Consider the following 21028-nt stretch of genomic DNA (forward strand, 5'->3'; position numbering starts at 1 on the left):
AAGCTGTCTGGGCTCCCTCTTGGGGTCCTAGAGCCTGGGCTCCAGCCTGAGCCCGGATGTCTGCACTGCAGTTGTACAGCCCTGCAGCCTGAGTCCCGGACACCCTCATCAGCTGAGGTGGCCAGCCACTGCAGTGTAGACACAGGGCAGGTCTACCCTACAAACACCGCATTGGCACAACTTCATCAATGCAACTGCACTGGTGCAGCTCTTTGATGAAGATGCTCCAAGCTGAAGGGAGAGCACTCTCCCATCGGTTTAGGCAGTAGCTATGTCAGCAGGAGACACGCTCCCTCTCTCTACACGAGGAGTTAAGGTTGGCATCACTGCGTTGCTCAGGGCGGTGGATTTTTCACACCCCTGAGCGACGTAGTTATACCAAAGTAAGTGTGTAGTGTAGACCCGGCCAAGCTCTTTATGGTAACAGGCTCCTGCTTGGCTTTTTCGTACCTCTTTTCCGCTGCTTCTCTCTGTTCTTGTGTGTCACCTCAGTGTGTGGGTTCGCTCACGCACCCACACCCAAAACATGACAGTACTCAGCCCGAAAGCTCCTGGGACAGTTCACACACACACCTTTTGTTTTAGGTGGGGCTTATGTTTGCAGGAATGTTAACTGAAGGGTGAATTCTCACCTCCAAACCTCAATGGGGTTTTAACCCAACTATAAAAACACCCCTTCACTTCAGATTCTTTCATCATCCAGAGGAGGTCTGGAAATGGTGACACTCAGTCGCCCCTATAGCAATAACTTTTCAACTATCCAGATGTCTTCACATCACCAACCCAAGATGGTGGCGCCCAGGTGGTTTGCAATGTCACTGTGGCCCCATTGTGGGGAGCATGATGTGGGTAGCAGGGGTCCAGGGAGGACACGGTGGGAGCTGGCAGCTGGGCAAGCTGCAGAAGCTGTGGCTGATGGTGCAGGAGTTTGTGCAGGCGGCAGGGAGCCACCCTCCTCCCCCCCTCGGAGGACGGGGCAGGAAGAGCCACCGCGAGCTGAGGAAGGAAAAGTGCAGGCTGAAGTGGAACTGCCAGGAGCTGGGCAAGGCAGGGGCTAGCCGGGATGAGTAGCTGGAGGGCCCGGATAGGGGCCCAGGGTGATGTCCCTGCTCTGCTGCAGTTCTGGCCTCGTCACCCCCTGGAGACCAGCACCGGCAGCTCCCCGAGGAGAAAGCTAAGTGGCTCTTCCAGCAGGGACCCTCTGCCATGGCCTCTGCACAGAAACAGGCCTTGCTGGTGGCCAATGTGGAGAAGAGGATCCGGCAGCTGGAGCAATGTCTGGGGCTTAGCAAGCACAGGAAGGGGGGCATCTCCTCGGCGCTGCAGAGCTTTACCCAGGATGGGATGGGCTATGTGCTGGGCACCCTGGGGCCTGAGACCACCCTCTCCAGGCTCTATGAGGAGAGCAGCAAGGAGGATCTAGATCCAAAGAGGAAAAGGATGCAGATGAAGGGCAACTAGATCTGAATGAGGGAAAGATGATAAGGAGGATATAGATATGGAGTCACTAGACGCTGATAGGAGGGCGAGATAGATGGGGAGGAGAAAGATGAGGAGAGGGAGTTAGACAGGGTTGAGGAGATGAGGATATAAGACACTTTAGAAACATCAGAGGAGGCGGGTGTGGAAAGGAACTGGGAGCATGAGAAGAAAGGAAGCAGAAATCTTTCCATGTCCCCAGAGGTTGGTGGCACCTATAAACCCAACAAAGCCAAGACCTCCAGAGAGGAGATGAGTCTTTGCCATAGGGCTACGAAGTATGTTCCCCCTCCAGTGAGAACAGCTGATGAGACAGTGGATGAAAAAAAAAAAAAGAAGGAAGAACTGGGAAGATTAAAGAACACAGTGAAAGGTCTAATTAGCAGATTGAGTGAACCAAATTTGGCCTCCATAAGTGGACAGTTGGAAGAGATATACATGACTAACAGTAGCAAGGACAGGAATAAATGCTAACAGATGTTCTTAAGAATGCTTGTGTTACTGCAGTCATGATGGCTGCTAGCTAGATGGATGATGGTGTGTGTCATTTGGGACAGCATTCTTCACCATCCCGTGGGAACTGAGGCTGGTGTTCACTTTTTGGAAGCTGTAGTGAGGAAATTTGATGAATTCTATCAAAGTGATGCTGAAAGGAAAGAGCGGGATAACCTGTTTGCCCTGATTGGCCATCTGTATAAGTTTCACATAGTGCATTTGCTGCTGATCTCTAATATTCTGAAGATGCTCGTTAGCAGTTTTACAGAACAGGACTTTGAACTGATTCAGCTCCTCCTGAAAAACATGAGTTTTTCCTTGAGAAAAGACGATGCTTTGGCCCTGAAGGAGCTGGCCCAGAACAAACCACACGCTGTGGGGAAGAAATTTCAGGACCAGTCTAGGGTTCACTTTATACTACTATGCTGGCACTAAAAAACAATGATATGCCAAAAATCTCAGGTTACAACTCTGAGCCAGTTGAGAAGCTGGGCAAGCTGCAGAGAACACGGATCCACCACAGTGATTCTGGAAGAGAAACTCAACTTTGAGTGTCATTGGAATCTCCCCTCAGTGCTGACTGGGTTGGCCATTAGTGGATAGTAGGATCATCCTAGAGTGGCGTACCAAGGACTGGTAGTACCAACAGCAAGACTCAGCACAAACTGCCTGTAGGAAAGATGAGTTCAAAGATACTGGAGCTTGCTCATAAGCAGAGAATGAACACACACATCAGGAGAAATATTTTTTGTGTCTTGATGAGTAGTGTGGACTTGTTGGATGCATTTGAAAAACTTTTGAAACTTGGACTGAAAGATCAGCAAAAGAGAGAGAGATGGTTCATGGTCTCATAGACTGCTGCCTACAGAAGAAGACATATAACCCCTTTTATGCATATTAGGCTAACAAGTCTTGTGAATATGATAGAAGATTTCAGACGACATTCCAGTTCAATACATGGGACAAAATCCAAGATTTGGGAAACCTGTTGGCTACCAATTTCTTTAACCTGGTTTCTCTGTTGGCCCACTTGCTAAAGACAAAATCATTCTCCCTATCGGTCTTCAAGGTCCTGGGTGCCAACGCACCGACCACAATTGTAGTTGAATTCAGTGAACTAGATAAATCCAAAGTCCACTTCTTGCAGTAAGTGTTATATATGCTATTAATAAAAACAGACTTGGAAGAGTTTACGATCATTTTTGGAAGGTTAACTGGCAACCCAAAATTAGGAATGTAGCGTGAAGGTTTGAAGCTTTTCCTTTCCCACTTTTTCCTGAAGAATGTAAAGCATACAAAAGCACTGAACAAGCCATCTTACTAAAAGAAAGAATTGAACTAGTGAGAAGGACTTTGCAAGACAAAGAATACAGATTAAAACTAGAGTTTTAGTCTTCAAATAAACTTGCAGTGAAAATTAAGGACTTTAGGAACGCACAAAAGCTGACCTTGACAATATTTTTCACAGACCAAAGACTTGAGATGCTTAGCAGAACTGTAATACTGCAAAGGACCCCTTGTTTTGGGATTATGTAGCATTGTATACACCCAAAACATGGTACAAGTTTGGGAGAAAATAGAAACATAGAAAAATAGAACATGGAAGTAGGAAAAAAGTACAGATCTTTATACATTGTTGTTCATTGTTTTAAAAAGTATTGTCTTCCCCATTGACCTCCACTCTGTATACCTCATGCTGTCAATTATCATCAGGGAAGATAGCTAAGTTTCCTTTAAAGTTTAGTTAATTCCACTTATCAGTCAGCAAGCGGTAGATTTCAGCAACCCCAAGCTTCTAGCCTTCCTAATTCCTGCAAGCTCCTGGGTTAAGACTGAGGTTGATACTCAGAGCTGTTCACTGTTTTACAGGTATTATTTTAAATAAAACACAATTGTGTTTCTATGCTTACTCTGACCTATAATAGTCTAAGATTTTAACTGGAAAGCTTTTTAATAGCACGAGGATATTGTTAGTTGTAAAACAGGCCACTAGATGGTGCAGCCACTAGTAAGGTTTGTAACTATTCCCCATTTTTAAATAAAATTCAGTTTATTGACTCAGAAAAAAAGCCCAACCGAAAATAATTGTATTCCCTCCCAATTTTCTTTGAGGCTTGTCTCTGCCGTTTCCTTTTATCTGCGAGAGAAGGGCCCCTTTCAAACAGCCCCTGAGGAAAGCCTATTGTTTCCGTGGAATTTGCTGGCTGAAATTTGCTGGCTGAGCCAGACACTGCCCATTCTGTTCAAATGGGGGCACGGGGAGAAGGGCTCATTGCTGTCATAACTTTCCAAGCCTCAGGGCCCACAGTCAGATTTGGGGGGCAGCCATGCTGAAATCCTATCCCCCTGATATTGCCTGAGAAGGTCCTTATGGATAACTTGAGGTTTAGTCCTGGGAGCCAACTGTATCCTGTACACCACTTTGGTTAGTTGAGTCCCTGCTGAGTAGCGTCCCTCCCAAGGTATATACAAGGTAGGGGTCCTTCCCTCCTTTCTCCTAGGACTGTGGAACAAGACCAGGTTCCCTCTTTTAAATGTTTCCTCACATGACTATATGTCATAGAGCAGGATGGCCACACTGCAGCTCCCGAGACACATGCAGCTCTTTTACAGTTAAAGTGCGGCTTGCAGAGCTCCCCCACGTTTGCCACCTACCAGACTTGTGGGGGGAGCTCTGGGCTTCTGCCCTGCGGCAGGGTGGTGGGGCTGGGGGTGTCTGCCAGAGACGACTGGTACCTACTGAGAGTGGGGGGGGGGGTTTCCACAATTTAAAGGCCCATCCCCCCAACAGCATGAGTCACATCCCTTCTGGCAGGCCCCCCTTTACCCTCAACAGCCCCTTCCTGCAGCTCCCCGGTGTTAGTGTAACACTGACAGACAGCGGGTGGGATCGAACCTGGGACCTCTGGAGCTTAGTGCATGAGCCTCTACCGCATGAGCTAAAAGCCAACTGGCTGCTAGCTAGGGCTGTAAAGCCGACTCATTTAACTCTCTCTAAGTGGTCTTGGTGCCACTTAGGGTGACCAGACAGCAAGTGTGAAAAATCAGAAGGGAGTAGGGGGTAATAGGAGCTTATATAAAAAAAGACCCAAAAAATGGGACTGTCCCTATAAAATCGGGACATCTGGTCACCCTACTGTCACTAGCTGGGCCAGAACACCACCCCCAGGAAGTGTGCGGGTTACATTAGCACTGCATAGAGAGGCAGCCGCAAACAGCTGGGAGCTGCAGAGAGGGGCCGCTGCTTTAGCTCTGCCTGGAGAGACAGCAGCAAAAGCAGCGACTCTCCCTGCGGCTCCCAACTGTTTGCCGCTGCCTCTCCCCACAGCCGCAGCTCCCAGCTTGCCCGCTTCAGCAGCTGCCATGCAGGGAGGGGGCCCTGTGGCACCATGTGACTGAGCGGGGTCAGCAAACCCTGCAAAAATCTGCGGGGGGGGGAATAATATGACTCCATGTGCCCCCCCCCAACCACACACATGTTGCTTCTGGCTTCTGCTCAGAGGGGAGGAGGGTCTTGGAGCTTCAGTCCCACGAGGCGTGCCTGCAGGGGTTTGGGGGTCCAACAGAAGCAGGGCTGAAGTCCTGGCAGGTGCGCCCTGGCTCTCATATGTCAGAAGATTATTGTATGCAGCTTGGAGGGTCAGTACATTTGGCTACCCTTGAGTCTCTGCATTGTATCAGAGGCTATCCTCACATTTTCCCTAGCAAAACGCTGAACTTTTTCCAGTTTTCATGGAAGGGTTTCTCCATAATCCAAGTGCCTCTGTCTCTCTTCAGGAACTCCATACGAGAGGCTTGCTGGGGACCTTAGCTAGTGCCCGAACATGAGGCCTGTGGGGGTATATTTTGTACTCGGAAAGGCACCTCTTTTTGGAACCACTCACATATCTTTGGGTTCAGTTTCAAAGTGGCCACCTTCAGTTTACCACCAACCATTTGTACATTTTTTTAGTTCCTGTTCAAATGGTTTAGCAAATGCACCAGGATATCATCTCGGCGTAACAGCCAGGCTGAGAGGGGCATTACATATCACACCCTCTCCATTCGTCTCTCAAATGTGGCTGGTGCATTGCACAAGCCAAAAGACATCTCTTAAACTGCCCCAAGCCTGGTCCTTTTGGGAAAGCAGGTTTTTCATTTCCACTTGCCAAAACCCACTTTTAAGATCCAGTGTGGAAAACCAGATTAAACCTATTACAGCATCCAGGGTATCATCTATTTGTGGTAATGGACAATAATCATTTAGGTGCCTTCATTTAATGTTCTACAGTTCCCACAGAACCTGGCACTGCCATCCCTCTTCTTGGCCAGTGCTCTGGGTGAGAATCAAGGGCTGGCTGAAGACTGAGTTATGCCTTCCTGATACATTTCCTCAATGGCTGATAGTGCCTCTTCCCTGTTTGCTACTGGCAACTGGTGAGGTGACTATTAAATGGGTTGGCTTCCCCCAGTATCAGTCAACTGCTGGACCAGTGCAGTACAGCCTATGACTCTGTTAGGCCAGGAAAACATCTCCTGATTGCTACCCAGAAAGCGTCTCAGGCTGGTTGGCTGTTCCCCATTTAAGCGGACAGCATCGCACTGGAAAAAGACCAGTAGAAACTCTGGGAGCTCACCTTCCCTCCCATTCAACCTTTCCTCTTCTAGTTTTCTTCTAGACTGGTATTTAACTCAACCGCTAATTCACATTTTGCAAGGGCAGCCCTCCCCCTTCCCCCCCCCTTTTTTTTTTTTACTATTCTCTGCTTTTCAGAAAGGTTCTGCAAATGAACAGCGATCAGTTCTCATTTCAGATCCACAAGAGCGCTAGCAACTAAGATTTCCCTGAGTGCCTGAGTTTCGGACTAGTTTCAACCACTCCCTAGGTGTCCCTTGCTGGAAAGCCATCACAGCACGTAGCTGTTATAATGGTTTCTACCTGCAGGGGCAGGACAACTTCCTCACTGCAAACCAATTGCCTACAAACCATTCCTCTTGCTTGCGCCATGTCTTTAAAGGGAATTTCCACAGACTGAATTTGTCAGACATTTTTCCTGACATTGATTACACAGTTGTTCGCCCTAATGAAATCCAAGCCAATTATTAGTTCATCCACTCTTTCAGCCACCCAGATGTCTTGCTCACATTTCAGAAACTCAGTTTTCTCCAGTCTTTGGACAGGTGCCCTTCCCCAAGTCACTATCTGCATTTGAGACCAGTTAAGTGGCTCAGTTTTGGATTCACTATTCCCTAGCCTGTTTAGCCTGTACAGTCCAATAACTGTCATGTCTGAGCCCATGTCACACAAAATAGATCCTGATACACACTCAATAGCCAGACTCCCATTACTGTTGTGGAACCACTCAGATCTAAACAAACCTGTGGGACTGAAATGTGTACCTCCAAATGTTTCCCCCTCAACTTGGGGTCCCCCCATTTTCTGAACTGGGAGAGAGGCTTTCACTAGGTGCTTGCAGCGGTCTCTCTTGGCCTGCCTTAAATTTATAACAATCATCCTTTTCGTGGCCAATCTTTTCACGGTACCAGCGGAAAAGGAACTGGGTGTTATAGTGGATCACACATCAACAATGTAAGACTGTTGCAAAAAAACCACAAACATCATTCTAAGATGTATTTGCAGGAGTGTTGTAAGCAAAACACAAAACGTAATTCTTCCACTCTACTCAGCACTGATAAGGCCTCAACTGGAATATGGTGTTCAGTTCTGGGCACCACACTTCTGGAAAGATGTGGACAAATTGGAGAAAGTCCAGAGAAGAGCGATGAAAATGATTAAAGGTCTAGAAAACACAACCTATGAGGGAGGATTGAAAAAATTGGGTTTGTTTAGTGTGGAGAACAGAATGCTAAGAGGGGACTCAGTCTTCAAGTACGTAAAAGGTTGTTATAAAAAGGAGGGTGATAAATTGTTCTCCTTATTCACTGAGAACAGAACAAGAAGTAATGGGCTTAAATTGCAGTAAGGCAGATTTAGATTTATACATTAGGAAAAACTTGCTAACTGTAAAGGTAGTTAAGAACTGGAACAAATTACGTAGGGAGGTTGTGGAATTTCCATCACTGGAGGTTTTAAGAATAGATTAGACAAACACCTGTCAGGGATGGTCTACATAATACTCGGTCCTGCCTCAGTGCAGGTGACTGGACTAGATGAGCGACTGAGGTCCCTTCCACTCTTACATTTCTATGATTTAATTGAACTGTTTCCTTTAATTTTGGCATTATTGCCAATTTCCCTTGTTTTGAAACCAAATGTATCATTTGTGCCAATCGTTCAGTACAGTCCCAGGCCAGATTCGAATCCCTTCTTTCATCACACATACTGAACACGGAGCTGTACTTACAGGACTCATGGTGATCAGCCTCCACCTTCCTCACTCGCAGCTGCTTCCTCTTCTGGTGCACTGCTGCAAGAAAAGATCCAAGTTCTACACCCACAGCAATGGGAGGAGTTCTCCTGTCAGCGTAGGTAACCCCTCTCCCGTTGCCGTAGGTAGTGTCTTCACGTCAGCGCTTCAGCAGGGCAGCAGCGCCACTGTAGTGTTTTAGGTGTAGACGTACCCCGAGCTGGCTATGATTTTGAACTGAGACAAAGGGAGTTTTTCTCTCAATGCTTTTATATTATTTGAGTTGGGACAGCCCAACCTCTCCCCTCTGGGCCCCTAGAAAACTGTTGTAAGTATCCCTTCTTACCCAAGTCCTCTGGCTCTCTCTCAATTCCTTATCCAGATGGCTGCTTTCCACTGTGGGCCGTGACCCTTTGATTTCCTTCTGTAGCTGAGGTTTTAGCTCAGGGGTGGCCAGCCTGAGCTTCAGAAGGAGCCAGAATTTACCAATGTACATTGCCAAAGAGCCACAATAATACTTCAGCAGCTCCCCATCACCTCCCCCTTACCCTGCTCCCAGAGCCTCCCATCCGGCAGCCATTTTACCATTCCAGTCTAGCTGTGCTGCTGTGGGGTTTTCCAGGCTTTCCCGGCACTTTGTAATTGTTGCTCCAACAGGGATCTCATCTCAGCCTGGAAGTCCCTGAGGCCTTTCTGGGAAACCTCCAGTTCTTGTTCTAGGTTTGGCTTAAATCCTTTTGCAGCCTCCAGCTCCTGCTTTAAAGCCTGCTGGCTACTTTGGGTTTCTTAAGGCACCTCCATTGTTTGTTCCATCTTGGTCCCAAAAGAATCCCCATTCACATGCCCGCTCCTTGGAAACTAAATCCCACAGCAAGCATCGATGATGCTCCTATTTGACCCGAGTGGCTAGTCAGCATTTGGGGCTGTGTGGGTGTCCCAGTTGCGGGTAGAAATTGGTCGGAGCCAGGTATTTCTTTCATACAGTCTTGTTTCATTTGCAAAGTCCTGTGTCTCTGAACACAGAAGGAACCAAGAACAAAAAGGAGCAGTTTCTGAGCTGACCAGCCACTCAAATCCTTTTAGCCAACAACAGACCCAAAAGCTCTCTAGCTTTTTCTTCCAGGGTCAGCCACACTGTGGTTACAGGCTCCTGCTTGGCTTTGCTTGCCTTTTTTCGGGCAGGTCTACATTTAAAACCAGTGGCGTCGGAACACTTTTAATAGTGGGGGAGCTGCGCCCCATCCTTATTCCTGTCCGCGTCCCCTGTCGCCCTCTAGAGCCGGGGCCAGGACCAGGGCCGTGGCTCCGGGGGCCGGAGGGATATGTGGATAGGGGTAAGGAGGCTGAGGCTGGGGCCAGGGGCAGAGCCAAAAGTGGAGCGCCGGGCGCGGGGAGGCAGCCAGGACCCCAGGTGCGAGGCCAGGAGCAGGGCCCCGCATAAAACCTGGGGGTGCTGCCGCACCCCTGGCTCCCGCACCTATGCCTAAAACGCTGCACCGGTGCAGCTGCCCTGCTGCAGTGCTTCAGTGAAGACGCTGCTATGCCAGTGGGAGAGCTTCTCCTGTCAGCATAGTTAATCCACCTCCGTGAAAGGCAGTATGTCCGCTTCTCCTGTCAGCTTCTCCTATCAACCTAGCCCTGTCTATGCTGGAGGTTAGGTCAGTATAACTGTATTGCTCAGGGGGGTGGATTTTTCACACCCCTGAATGATGTAGTTAGATCAATGTAAGTTTATAGTGTAGACCTGGCCTTCCTCTTCCTCTCTCTCTGTTCTTCCTATGACCTTTGTATCTGTGTGTTCTCTCACACTCCCACCCAGAACAATGCTCAGCCTTTAACCCAACCCATCCAATATAAATATTTAACCCAATATTTAATAGCTTGTCTAGTTCAATACTCCATCAAGGGGGCTTCTGTCAGATCCTTTGTGAAAATGAGAAGAAAGCGGTATGGGAAAATAATTTCAGCCCATCTTTGTTACAGGATAGAGAGGGCTGGTGGGCAGGGCAAGATGCTGTGGTTTAGGCTTTGGAAATTAAAGAAAAGAGTGGCCAGTCTGATTCCAGACCAAGAAGGATCATGAGGGCAGGAGCAGTTTAGAGGTTAGAACACAGAGCAGGGAGTTAGAAGTTCTGTGTCCCATGAATGCCACTGACTAGCTGTGTGGCCTTGGGCAAGTCACTTATCCCCTCCGTGCCACAGTTTCCCCATTGACAGAGGGATAATAAATTGTCAGCACAATCCAAAATACAACGTTGCCCAATGTTCCACGATTGTACTATGCAGGGTCATGTCCCTGGTATAACATCACTGAGCTCAATGGGGTTAGTTACCAGCTGGATTTCATCCATTTAGTTGAGGGCAGGACTATAGTGTCTCTTGCTGAGTTCTTTTATCTCGATCCTCTTCAGCTTCTGTCTGATATTTTATCAGTGGTGTGGGGGTTGCTAAATAGCCTCTTAGACTGGATTGCCTGGTGCTTAAATGTCAATACACTCCGCCTCTCACAAACCACTTCTAATACGGCAATAAATCCAGGGAGCTGGGGGCCCTCCACCAAGAATGCCCTATATCCCTAGCCCCCAAAGAGCAGGGAGACCTTCTTGCGTTTAAAGGAACAGATCAAAGAAAACAGAACATCTCTGCCACATTTCCATGGCTGCATTCCCCATAGTAGGCAGGTTTCAGGGCATATATGGCTTTCTCGATTGATACCAGTCCTCTGAATTACAAGCAGCAGAGCAGTCTGGAGCACAAGTGTAACAGGTTCACTCAGAGTTGCCTTGTCCTGGGGGGGAGGGGTCTCCACGGGGAGCACTAACTAGAGGACAATACAACGATCCAGCATAGAGGTGACCAAAGGAGAGTGTAGTAAGGAGGTCATGTGACACGCACAAGTGCTCCTAAGATACTGACCTCAGTGCCCTGCCCCCCCCCCCCCCCGTCCTCTGATATGGGTCAGGGTTGTGCCCCGTCACATGGCAGGCGTCAGCATCCAGAGAGGCCCCCTTCCATGAGAAAGAGATGCTCCCATCTGGGTTTAGCCAGGAGACAGTGTGCTCTTAGCCAGCGTTGCTACCTGGGATTGCAGGGGCCGAAAGCGGCTCAAACCATGCTCCTAGATAGCAAACCCCTTTGACAAAAGGTTGGCACATGCTTCTATGGAGGGAGGTGACAAAATTAATCACGGCCTTCACCAGCATCACCTCTGTCTCAGCTGATGAAGCTCCAGCCAGCTTGCCTTCATCCACGCCCCGTTTAAAAGCCATTAAAGTCAGTGGAAAGATTCCCTGGCTTTGCTGGGTTTTGGCTCATGCCCCGGGTGAGGAGGGGGGAAAGGCACCATCTGGATCCGATGAAAACAGGGGTCAGCTGTAGAGCTGAATGAAATTTTTCAACTGCCAATTTTTCCTGTTGGAAATTCAGATTTGGGACAATTGAACTGTCTCACAAATTCATGTCGATTCTGGCAAAGTGTGTAGGTCCGTAAAAACCAAAACCAAATTCAATGTTTGAAAAGATTTCAAAGTTTCGTTTTGACATTTTCTAAACAAACCATTTCACTTTTTCCATTCAAAATGGCTCTTGATTTCGATACTGATTTTATTTAAGAAAACTTGGAAAACTTAAATGACTCAAAATCAGACATTTCGTTTAACCAGAAATGAATCCCCCCGCAATTTTTCTGCATTGCCAGTGAACTGAAAAAATCAATTATTTGCCCAGCTCTTGTCAACAGAAGTGGGCTTCTGGGTTTGAAACCTCATTGAAGATGGTTGAGTTGAAGTGTCACTTCAATATGGCACTACACCGCCCTAGATATACAATAATCTGGGAATTCAGCTCCGTGTCCACACAGCCCCATTCATAGCAATAACACGCACAGAAATACCACAGACTAAGGGGCACAATGCCGCCATGAGCTCTGTGTGGACACACTGTTGATTTCCGTAGAGCTCCAGGAGGGGGCACAGGGCTCTGCCCACACAAAGCTGGTTGCAATATCAAGGCCTAAATGTACAAAAGGTAGGAAAGCTCACATGACAAATGCAAATCCTCACACTTCCCAGCGTTAGGGACAGACTGGGCAGAGTCTGAATTACCACCTTCTGCACGTCCCATCCCCAGCTGCTCTCCTGTCTCTCAGTCTAATCCTTACCTCATCTCTGAAATGCAGCCAGCTCTGGCATGGAACATAACTGTTATTTAAACATGCACATCAGCTGCACCTCAGTCCCAAACAGAAAGTGAACTAGAAAACAGGGCAATAACCTAGATGAATACACAGGGGGAATTTTAGTTAGGCAGGATGTATAACCATTGGCATTGGAATCTGGCCAGAGGTAAATCCTCTCTCATGTTCTATTCACCCAGTACATAGCTCAGTCCCCGCCTGGCTGGCCAGAGGGCACTTACTTGTGAGCCATTATGTAGAATCCTGAAGGCACCTAGGCAAAAAATTTCAGGGCTTGATTCTTCTCTCACTGATATACCTATCTGACGCCCTTGAGCAGAGTTACATTCGAATGGCATCAGTGTGCGTTAGAAGGGGAGCAGACACAGTCTGCACCTGGGCACTGCTTTTCACGTAGCCTGGGGAGTCTTTGCGGGGTGGGGGGGGTGTGTGGGAAGAGCACTAATGAGCTGGTCACTGTACTAACATTAGCCTGGCGTGCTGGTGTGGGGCTGCACTACCAACCCCCAATTACTATAAGTGTAACAAACCAGCTAGATTTGTCATTCAGCTGCTCTCGGCAGGAAACCACTAACAGCAGTCAGCTGACAGAGCCAAGAAGAATTGGAGTTTCTCTCGGTGTGTGTTTTAAGAATCAAAACTTATCAAGACGGGCCAATGGTCCTCAACACACACCCTGCAAAGGAGTTTTTCATGCTGGAGGATGACTAGAAGTTAAAGAACTATGCTGTAGTCCGATCAAGAGACACACCAAGGTAAGTGCCTGCTTTTCCATTAGCCCCACTTTATCGTGAGGATTATTCTTTCATTGGTTGCATAGTACCTGCCTGACTACAAAAATATCATATGGACTAAACAACCTCTTGAGAACCCTTCCAGCCCTACGTTTCTGTGATTCCGTGCTTTGCGGGGGGTCAGATCCTCAGCTGATGTAAACTGGCATATCTCCACTGACTTCAATGGAATGATGCTAATTCACACCACTTGAGGATCTGGTCCATTAATATTCAGTGCCAAGGGGCCAGGTGGTTAAGGTATTTAGGTGCCTGAAGAGGCAGATAAGCACCTAGTGACACTTTCCAAAGTGCCCAAGGGAGTTAGACACTTAACTCCCATTGAGTTGAGCAAGGTTGCTCATTAATTAATGTTGAGCTGGAAATTTGCTGGGTAGCTAACGGCAATCTGATTTATTTATCGGGGTACTGTTGCAGTTAACTGTGAAAATCCGGTCTGGCAACTTCCCTCTTGGGCATTGGTCACCTTCTTTTTCCTGAAAGAATTAAATACATTGAAACATAAAGGTATGATTAGCTGCTTCCCCGTGTGTTTCTTGTGAAATCAGGGCCCAATCCTGAAATTAATGGGAGTTGCAGGACCAGGTGCTTAATAGATAAATTATGCTTGTTGTATTGGTCTCCTGAAGGACTGTGTGTGGTTCAAACCAAAGCTTTAAACCTCCATCATGGCATGATGGGCAGAGAAGACACTGTAAAAAGAGAGCACTTCTAAAGTGACCTCTCTCCGCTTTGCCCCACAGTGGGTTATGTGATTCAGTGACATTTCTCTCCTCTTGGGAAATATTTTCCACTTTCTCATTTTTTTTTTTAATTTAAACCCTGAACTTTGTAGCTCATTATTTAACCTGGGTAAGGCAGACAAAGGGTTCAATTTAATTGGGGATGGAGCTTCTGGGATGCTGGTGATCTCAAACAGAGTGAGCTGGGGTGTAATTGCTTCACTCCCAGAAGACTTCATCACCCACACACCTGGGATCTTCTGTCTAAACCTCTCTAGCTTTCAGTTGTCTGTTCCCCAAATCTTCAAATTCTCTAAGGAAGAGCTCTAACTTGCAGCCCCGTTACCTTATGGGTGTGTTTGATTTCAGTTGGCATTCTGTGCATTGAGTGCATTGCGTGGTTGCAATATTGAGCCCTGTGTTTGTATCTCAACCATTCATGCCATGGGCGTCGGCCCAGATCCTCAAAGATATTGAGGTTCCTAACTCCCATTGAAATCAACATACCCCTGTCCAAAATACAGAGCAGCTAGGGGAGTTAGGAACCTCAATATCTTTGAGGAGCTGGCTGTGTGCCATAACACTTACAAACGAAGGGCAAATTTTTCCTCTCCAATCTGCACTAGGAGTCAGGACTCCTGGGTTCTTTTACATCCATCTCTGCCACTGACTCTTTGTGCCATCTTGAACAAGCTGCTTAATCTCTCTGCACCTCATCTGTGAAATGGGACTATTTATACCTACTTCCCAGGGTTGCTGTGAGGCTTAATCAATTAAAAATCATAAAGGGCTTTGAGTTCTTCAGATCAGAGATGCAGTATACGTGAAAAGTGTTATCCTGATCTGCATGGATTCCTAGTGCACACTCAACACTCCCTGTGTGCACTGACCTCTCATAGCTACTGTGTATATTGGACAGAAGTATGTTGCAATAAATTAGCAAGAAAAATGGACAGTTGCACAGAAATAAAGGCAATCTGGTTAATACTGGATCTACATTTGCAAATGTCATGATACCAGCTGAAATAGTTGAGTCAGAGTATTAAATGACTTTAACAGAAGGGTTTGCATGGACCTTTGAGGGCTGCAGACCCCGGCTGGAGGGTACCTGATTGTAGCAATCACAGATTTTTAGTAGGATCCTGATGAGATTATTTCATTGCCATGACACAGGCTTCAAAATGGCTCGTTAATGGTGTCAGTTCTCGTTTTATTCGGCTAAAACAAGACTTTGCAGTGCATGGGTTAAGGAAGCTCAAAATCTGAGCCTCGAGACTCTAAGGGACAAAAAAATCTAAAATATTTGGATCAAAATTCTCAGCTTGAGACATTGCTAGTCTTTTAATTTTTATCTGCAGCTCCCACTGCGTTCTGCTGGAGTCGGGGGCTGCTCACCATCTCTGAAAATCAAGGCCACGGTGTCTTCAACTGAGCACCCAAAATCACTGGCAGCTTTTTGAAAACTTGGGCCATGCCGTCCATTTCAGATGGAGATCTGGGCTCCCTTGTTTTCGACTGTGGAGCTCTTCCTCACCCAAGAGGTTTTTTTTAAGTCCCCCACGGTGCCCACAAAAATGTTCCTGTTCGTAGGTCCACGGAATTCCTGGGTTTGTATTTAGCAAAGGATAGTGTAAGAAAGGAGGCTCCCTCCCCCAGCCCGGTACCTCATGACGGCTTTTGAAAGGTGTACAACCACTGTTAAAAATCACCATGGAGTTAAAAGGAGCCCAAGTTGTACAGTGATGAGCAAGGTAGGAATGCATGGATACTACACTACTGCACGGTTCTTTGCAAATTGTTTAACAAAACTTCCTCATCTTTTTCTTGTTCCATTTCTCTCTCAAAATAAAAAGACATTTCAGAAGGACACTTTCCCTTTCCTTTTTTACATCTCACGAGACAGAAGAAAGGCACATTTATTGCTCAAGGATCACTTAGGCTGTGATCCTGCAGTTCACTCCAGAGTGGATCCTATTCCCCATTGATACCAATAAGGCTCTGGGCAGCCATCGGTGTCTACTTGCTTGTACAAATGTGCAAGATCAGGGTCCTAGAGCTAAATCCTGCTCCAGTTGATGGCAATGTCTAAACTCCCATTCATTGACATCCATGCAGGGCAATCAGACCTTTATTTAATGCTCCCAGCATTTCTCATCAATGTCTCAAATCTGTGTCCGGCTGTAGGAGCAGTAAAAATTAGAGCTAGTGAGAATGAGATGAAATTAGCATCTAAAGCAGTGGTGGGCAACCTGCAGCCCACGAGGGCCCATCAGGGTAATCCGCTGGCAGGAGGCAAGACAGTTTGTTTACATTGACTGTCCGCAGGCATGGCCACCCTCAGCTCCCAGGGGCCATGGTTCATTGTTCCCGGCCAATGGGAGCTGCAGGAAGTGGCCTGAGCCGCAGGTTGCCCACCACTGATCTACAGAGATGTACATATAACTTCCACTGTCCTTGACAAAAGATTACAGTCTCTGATTATCATTATTAAGTGTGGTGGAGATAGCAACCATCTCTCGATATGCAGGTCTGAGCCATGGATTAATGAACGTCCCTAAATGCGGATTGATGGGATACTAGTGGGCTTGAGCAGTAACATCTAACCCCCATAAACAGGAATAGCAACCCAATTTTGTACCTTTCATTCTCTGCACACAGAAGTGCCATGCTGGAAACACAGTGCTCAACCTCCCAGCCGGCCCACTGCATGGAATGTAAGACGCAGGAGAGCTGACCAAAGAACAAAAAGCAGTGGTTTGGGACTGATTTCTGTGCCAACTGATGTGGGGGAAAGAACAGTGAATAACTGATTTGTCTGACCATGACCATGGCTGGTTGATGAATTAAAAGCTTTATTAATGAATAATGTATTTGCTAATTGATTAGGAAGGTTCATGGACTAATCTGTTTGTATTCTTCATCCCGCTGCACTATTACAGTTAAGGGTCCCTGCGGCTCCCCCACTACCGTGTTATTGCAGCACTAACCCATTGAGCACATGCTTACAGGCCACTCAGCACACAAAAGGCAGCCCTGCAGCTTGAGACAATACCTCTCCAACTGTCGAGACCCAAACTGGGGTAATGGGCAAAATGAGGGACAACAAAATTGTTCGTGCAGGAAAGTTCAAATGCAGTAGGATTCCTTCCACCAGCGCATGTAGCTCTCTCTCCAGCAATGATTAGGGGTGTCTGGTGCAAATAATTTTCAACAAGAAAAGTAAGGGACACCTGATTTGTGTGGAAATTTGGAGGTAATCTTGGGACAAGAGGAATGATATCCCGCAAAATAGGATACTCAGGAGGGGGGGTGCTTAAGAAATGGGCCATGGGCAATAGTAAAAGCTAGATGAGATATATGGGGAAATCAAAGGCATATGAGATATGTATGAACGGAAGGATTGAGAATAAAGCTATGCTAGATTAACAGAGAAACTTGAGTAAAAGATATATCTTGTTTTCTGTCTCGTCTTTTCTCTTTTTTCTATCATATATTTCACTGTCAGTGAATGAGAAGTATTGAAAGAGAAATGTCCGTCTTCAAATGGGACAACATAATACAAATAAAACTGATTGGGAAATTGTTTTTTCCTGTGAAACATTTTGAAAAAAAAAACACTACTTTTGACAAACACTGTTTTCCATTTTTGTGGATATTTTTAGTTTAAATTTTCGGAATTATCAATGGGGAAAAAAATCAGTTTTTGGTAAACACTGAAAATATTTTGGTTTTGATTGAAAACCAGAAAACAAAATCTGTGGAAATGGATGTTTCACAAAAATTTTACTTTGTCAAAAAGAAGTTTTGATAAGAGTATTTTTTTTATTAGTTCTAAATAATAGAAGAGAACAGTAATAGCCAGAGTGTCCTGAATTTACAAGACAGGTTTAAGTGAGGTAGAGCTAGATGCTGGAAATTCTGGGCCTGATCTGAACTGTGCGTTACTCCAGTTTTATGCCTGTGTAAATCCACTGATACTGCACCACTGAAGGTAATGAGAGTTTTGATATTGACCTTAAAAGGAGAAGGATCAAGACCTAAGAGATGTTCCCATGGTAAATAAGATAAATTTACAATACCATAAAACTGGAATAGCCCCATAGGGAATCAGGCTTATAGTCTGCATTACTTTGCTGTAAATAAGTGAATTTCGATAGCACACAACCTTGGGCCCTGGTCTCATGCCTTGTACACCCAGACTCCCCGCTGATTTCAGTAGGATGTTGCTGATGTCAAGATTGCAGGGTCTGCCCCAATTTGGTTCAGTGTCTTTCATGTAAATTGAATCCTGATAAGAGAAATAATTAAATGACATTTAGATGAGGAATAATAGCAGAGGGAGAGAGAAACAAAGAGCTCTGGGCAAGGGAGATACATATGTTCAGGTGAGAATTAGAAAGGTGGTGACTTGTGGGAGCAGACAGAGAAAAGCATTCCAAGGACCTTAGAAATTCCCTTACTCAGATCCTGCCAAGTCACTGATCCTAGTTGAGAGGGAAATGTTAATCTGATTGAGACTTTGATATATTTCTTGACCCCATTAAAACTGTTCAGGAATCAATTTATTTTTTGGAAGTGGGATCTGATTCCATTTAAATGATCATCTCTTGTGTGGGAATATCAGTGAAATGGAGACTTGAAGAGGAAAAACAAATTCCTGATCGGTCTTTTCATATGTGCATAATTGCCTAACTCATTCAGCCCTGTCTCAGCTTTTCCTCAGGTATAGCAAAAATACTATGGCTGTAAGGCCAGTCCTTAGCACCTCATGAATCAGATCCTCAGCTGGCCTAAATCAGCATAGCTCCATTAACTTCAGTGGAGCTGAGATGGTCTATACCGGCTGAGCATCTGGCCTCCTCTATATTCAGGCTTACCTTCAGCTGATGGGAACTACAGATGAGTCTAGCCCCAAACTCCAGAACTGAAGACACCAAAACTTTGGGGAAGTTTGGATTCAGTTCTGAGTTTCACAAGTCAGGCTCCTCCCTGGATACAGCCCAGCGTGACCTGGTAAACTCTCATGGTCCTCCTAGAGCTGTGTGTGAGGGAAAACCGCAATGCTTGTGAGGAAACAATCATGAGTCAAGTCCTCAGCTGGGTCTAAATGGCCCAGCTCACGTAAAACGGCACGGTTTGGAGGATTACACCAATTTAAATCCGCTGAAAATCTAGCTGCAGTTTTTGTGCAGCCAGAAAAAAGGTGGTTGAGCGAGGAGGGAGGGTAAAAGACATCATCATCTCCACAGAAAGCATCCCTCTCCCCTCCCCTGCTGCATATCTGAGGAAAATTTCCATATATGGTTTCCAAAATTGTCTACTGCTCCCATATACCCAAAACTCCCTCCCAGTTCACATTGGCCAGCCACTATCCTCTCTTCAGTCAACCCCCTCCTCGGCGCTCCTTTCTTCTGCGACGGCCACGAGGAGTCGATAATAAGTCATCATCATAAGTCATTTTAAAAAATACTTTGTCGGGCCATCTAGAAGTGCGCGTGACCGAACGGAACAACCCCGTCACCGTGTTTCTACAGACCTGCAGATGATGACGCGAAGAGGCGGATGGGTAAATAATGATGAGACCAGGGCACTCAGCATTGCACAAGGGATAGCTTGGTAAGCTGGGTCCATTGGAACAAAATGAGTTTTAGTACGTGCAGTTAGACACGTAGGAAAAAGAACACCAGGCCAAGCCTCTGGAAATGGGGGCAGTATCCTGGAAAGTACTGAATGTGAAAAGGAGTTGGGGGTCATAATGGGCAAACCATTGCCAGCGCAATGCCATGGCAAATGGGGCTAGTGTGATCCTGGGATGTATAAGCAGGGGAGCAGCGAGTAGAGCTGGTTTTTTTTGGTTTGCTGGCGGTGCCAGGAAAAAAAACTGGTTTGGTTTGGCCCGACGTGAAATTGAAATTTTTCGGAATTCAGAAATCAGAAAAGTCACCAAACATTTCCTTCTGGGTCAACAGAAACGTGGCAGTGCCTTGAAATGAAACGTTTCATTGAATTTCTGTGCAGCTTTTTTTTAAATAAAAGCAAAGGAAATCATGGGCTAGATTCACCAAGAGGCTGGAAGGGGAGGTGGTGCCATGATTGTCCCCTTTTTCAGGCAGGGGCCCAGTGGTTAAGGCCCTCACCTGGCATGTGAGGTACTTGAACCCAGGGTTCCCTCTCAAGGGCTGTGGAATGCCCTAACAACAGGCTATGGCTAGACTTGGCAGAATTCCATTTTTAATCTTTCCTAATTTCGATGGATGCTGATGTTTATTTTTAAGCATTTTTTCTGCATTGATCTACTTAAATGTTCACAATTGCAAGAAATTATGGGAGGTCAGACAATGGTGGGGTGTCAGACCATCATTATTCATTGATAATAGATACTGAGGTTCCAAAAGGTGCAGCTTAGAGCCATGAAAACACAAATTGTCAACATCACACGTCAACATCTACAAAGTCAATGTCCTTCAATCGATCTCTAATGGAAGTCCTCAAGCAGCATTTTCCTTATTTTGCCTATCAGCACATTTTGATAATCGACTGGAAATACTTTTTCATCCGTTGCGGTATGTGTGATGAGATCAACGTTTATCGACATTGACTGATAAAAATCTCATCTTTCCAAACCTTGCTATCGGGTATCTGGGTTTGGGACTCTTTCAGTTTCTCCTGTTGACACTGTTTCACTTTGTATAAAATACCCAAATAGTCACCGGGCCAGGAGATGTGAGTCCCAAGTCTATGCTCCAATGATTATTTAATTATTTATGGGATGGGGTAACTAGGTGAAACTTAATGGGCTGTGATATGCAAGAGGTCACATTGGATGATCTAATTGGCTCTTCTGACCTTAAATTCTGCTCATCATCTTCCTACACCCTACCCATTCCCTCCTTGTTGCATGGAGTCTACAGTTGAATTGTCTGCCGATCACAGCAGGTCAGGAGGTTGCAACCCTTTCTTTCCAACACAGACCTCATTGCTATGATTCATGCCTGT

General features: G+C 46.2%; 1 protein-coding gene and 1 pseudogene across 2 annotated transcripts in view; both read left to right on the forward strand.

Moving 5' to 3' along the window:
* The window catches only part of BLK (BLK proto-oncogene, Src family tyrosine kinase), a 92599-nt gene that overhangs the window by 11191 nt on the left and 60380 nt on the right, over positions 1-21028 (forward strand). The gene's annotated exons all lie outside the window — the stretch shown is intronic.
* On the forward strand, positions 841-3366 carry LOC311517460 (nucleolar MIF4G domain-containing protein 1 pseudogene; annotated as a pseudogene). The gene has a single exon. The product of its transcript is annotated as a nucleolar MIF4G domain-containing protein 1 pseudogene (transcript).

This window comes from Lepidochelys olivacea (assembly GCF_965140295.1).
Source record: "Lepidochelys olivacea isolate rLepOli2 genome assembly, chromosome: 3".
NCBI lineage: Eukaryota > Metazoa > Chordata > Testudines > Cheloniidae > Lepidochelys > Lepidochelys olivacea.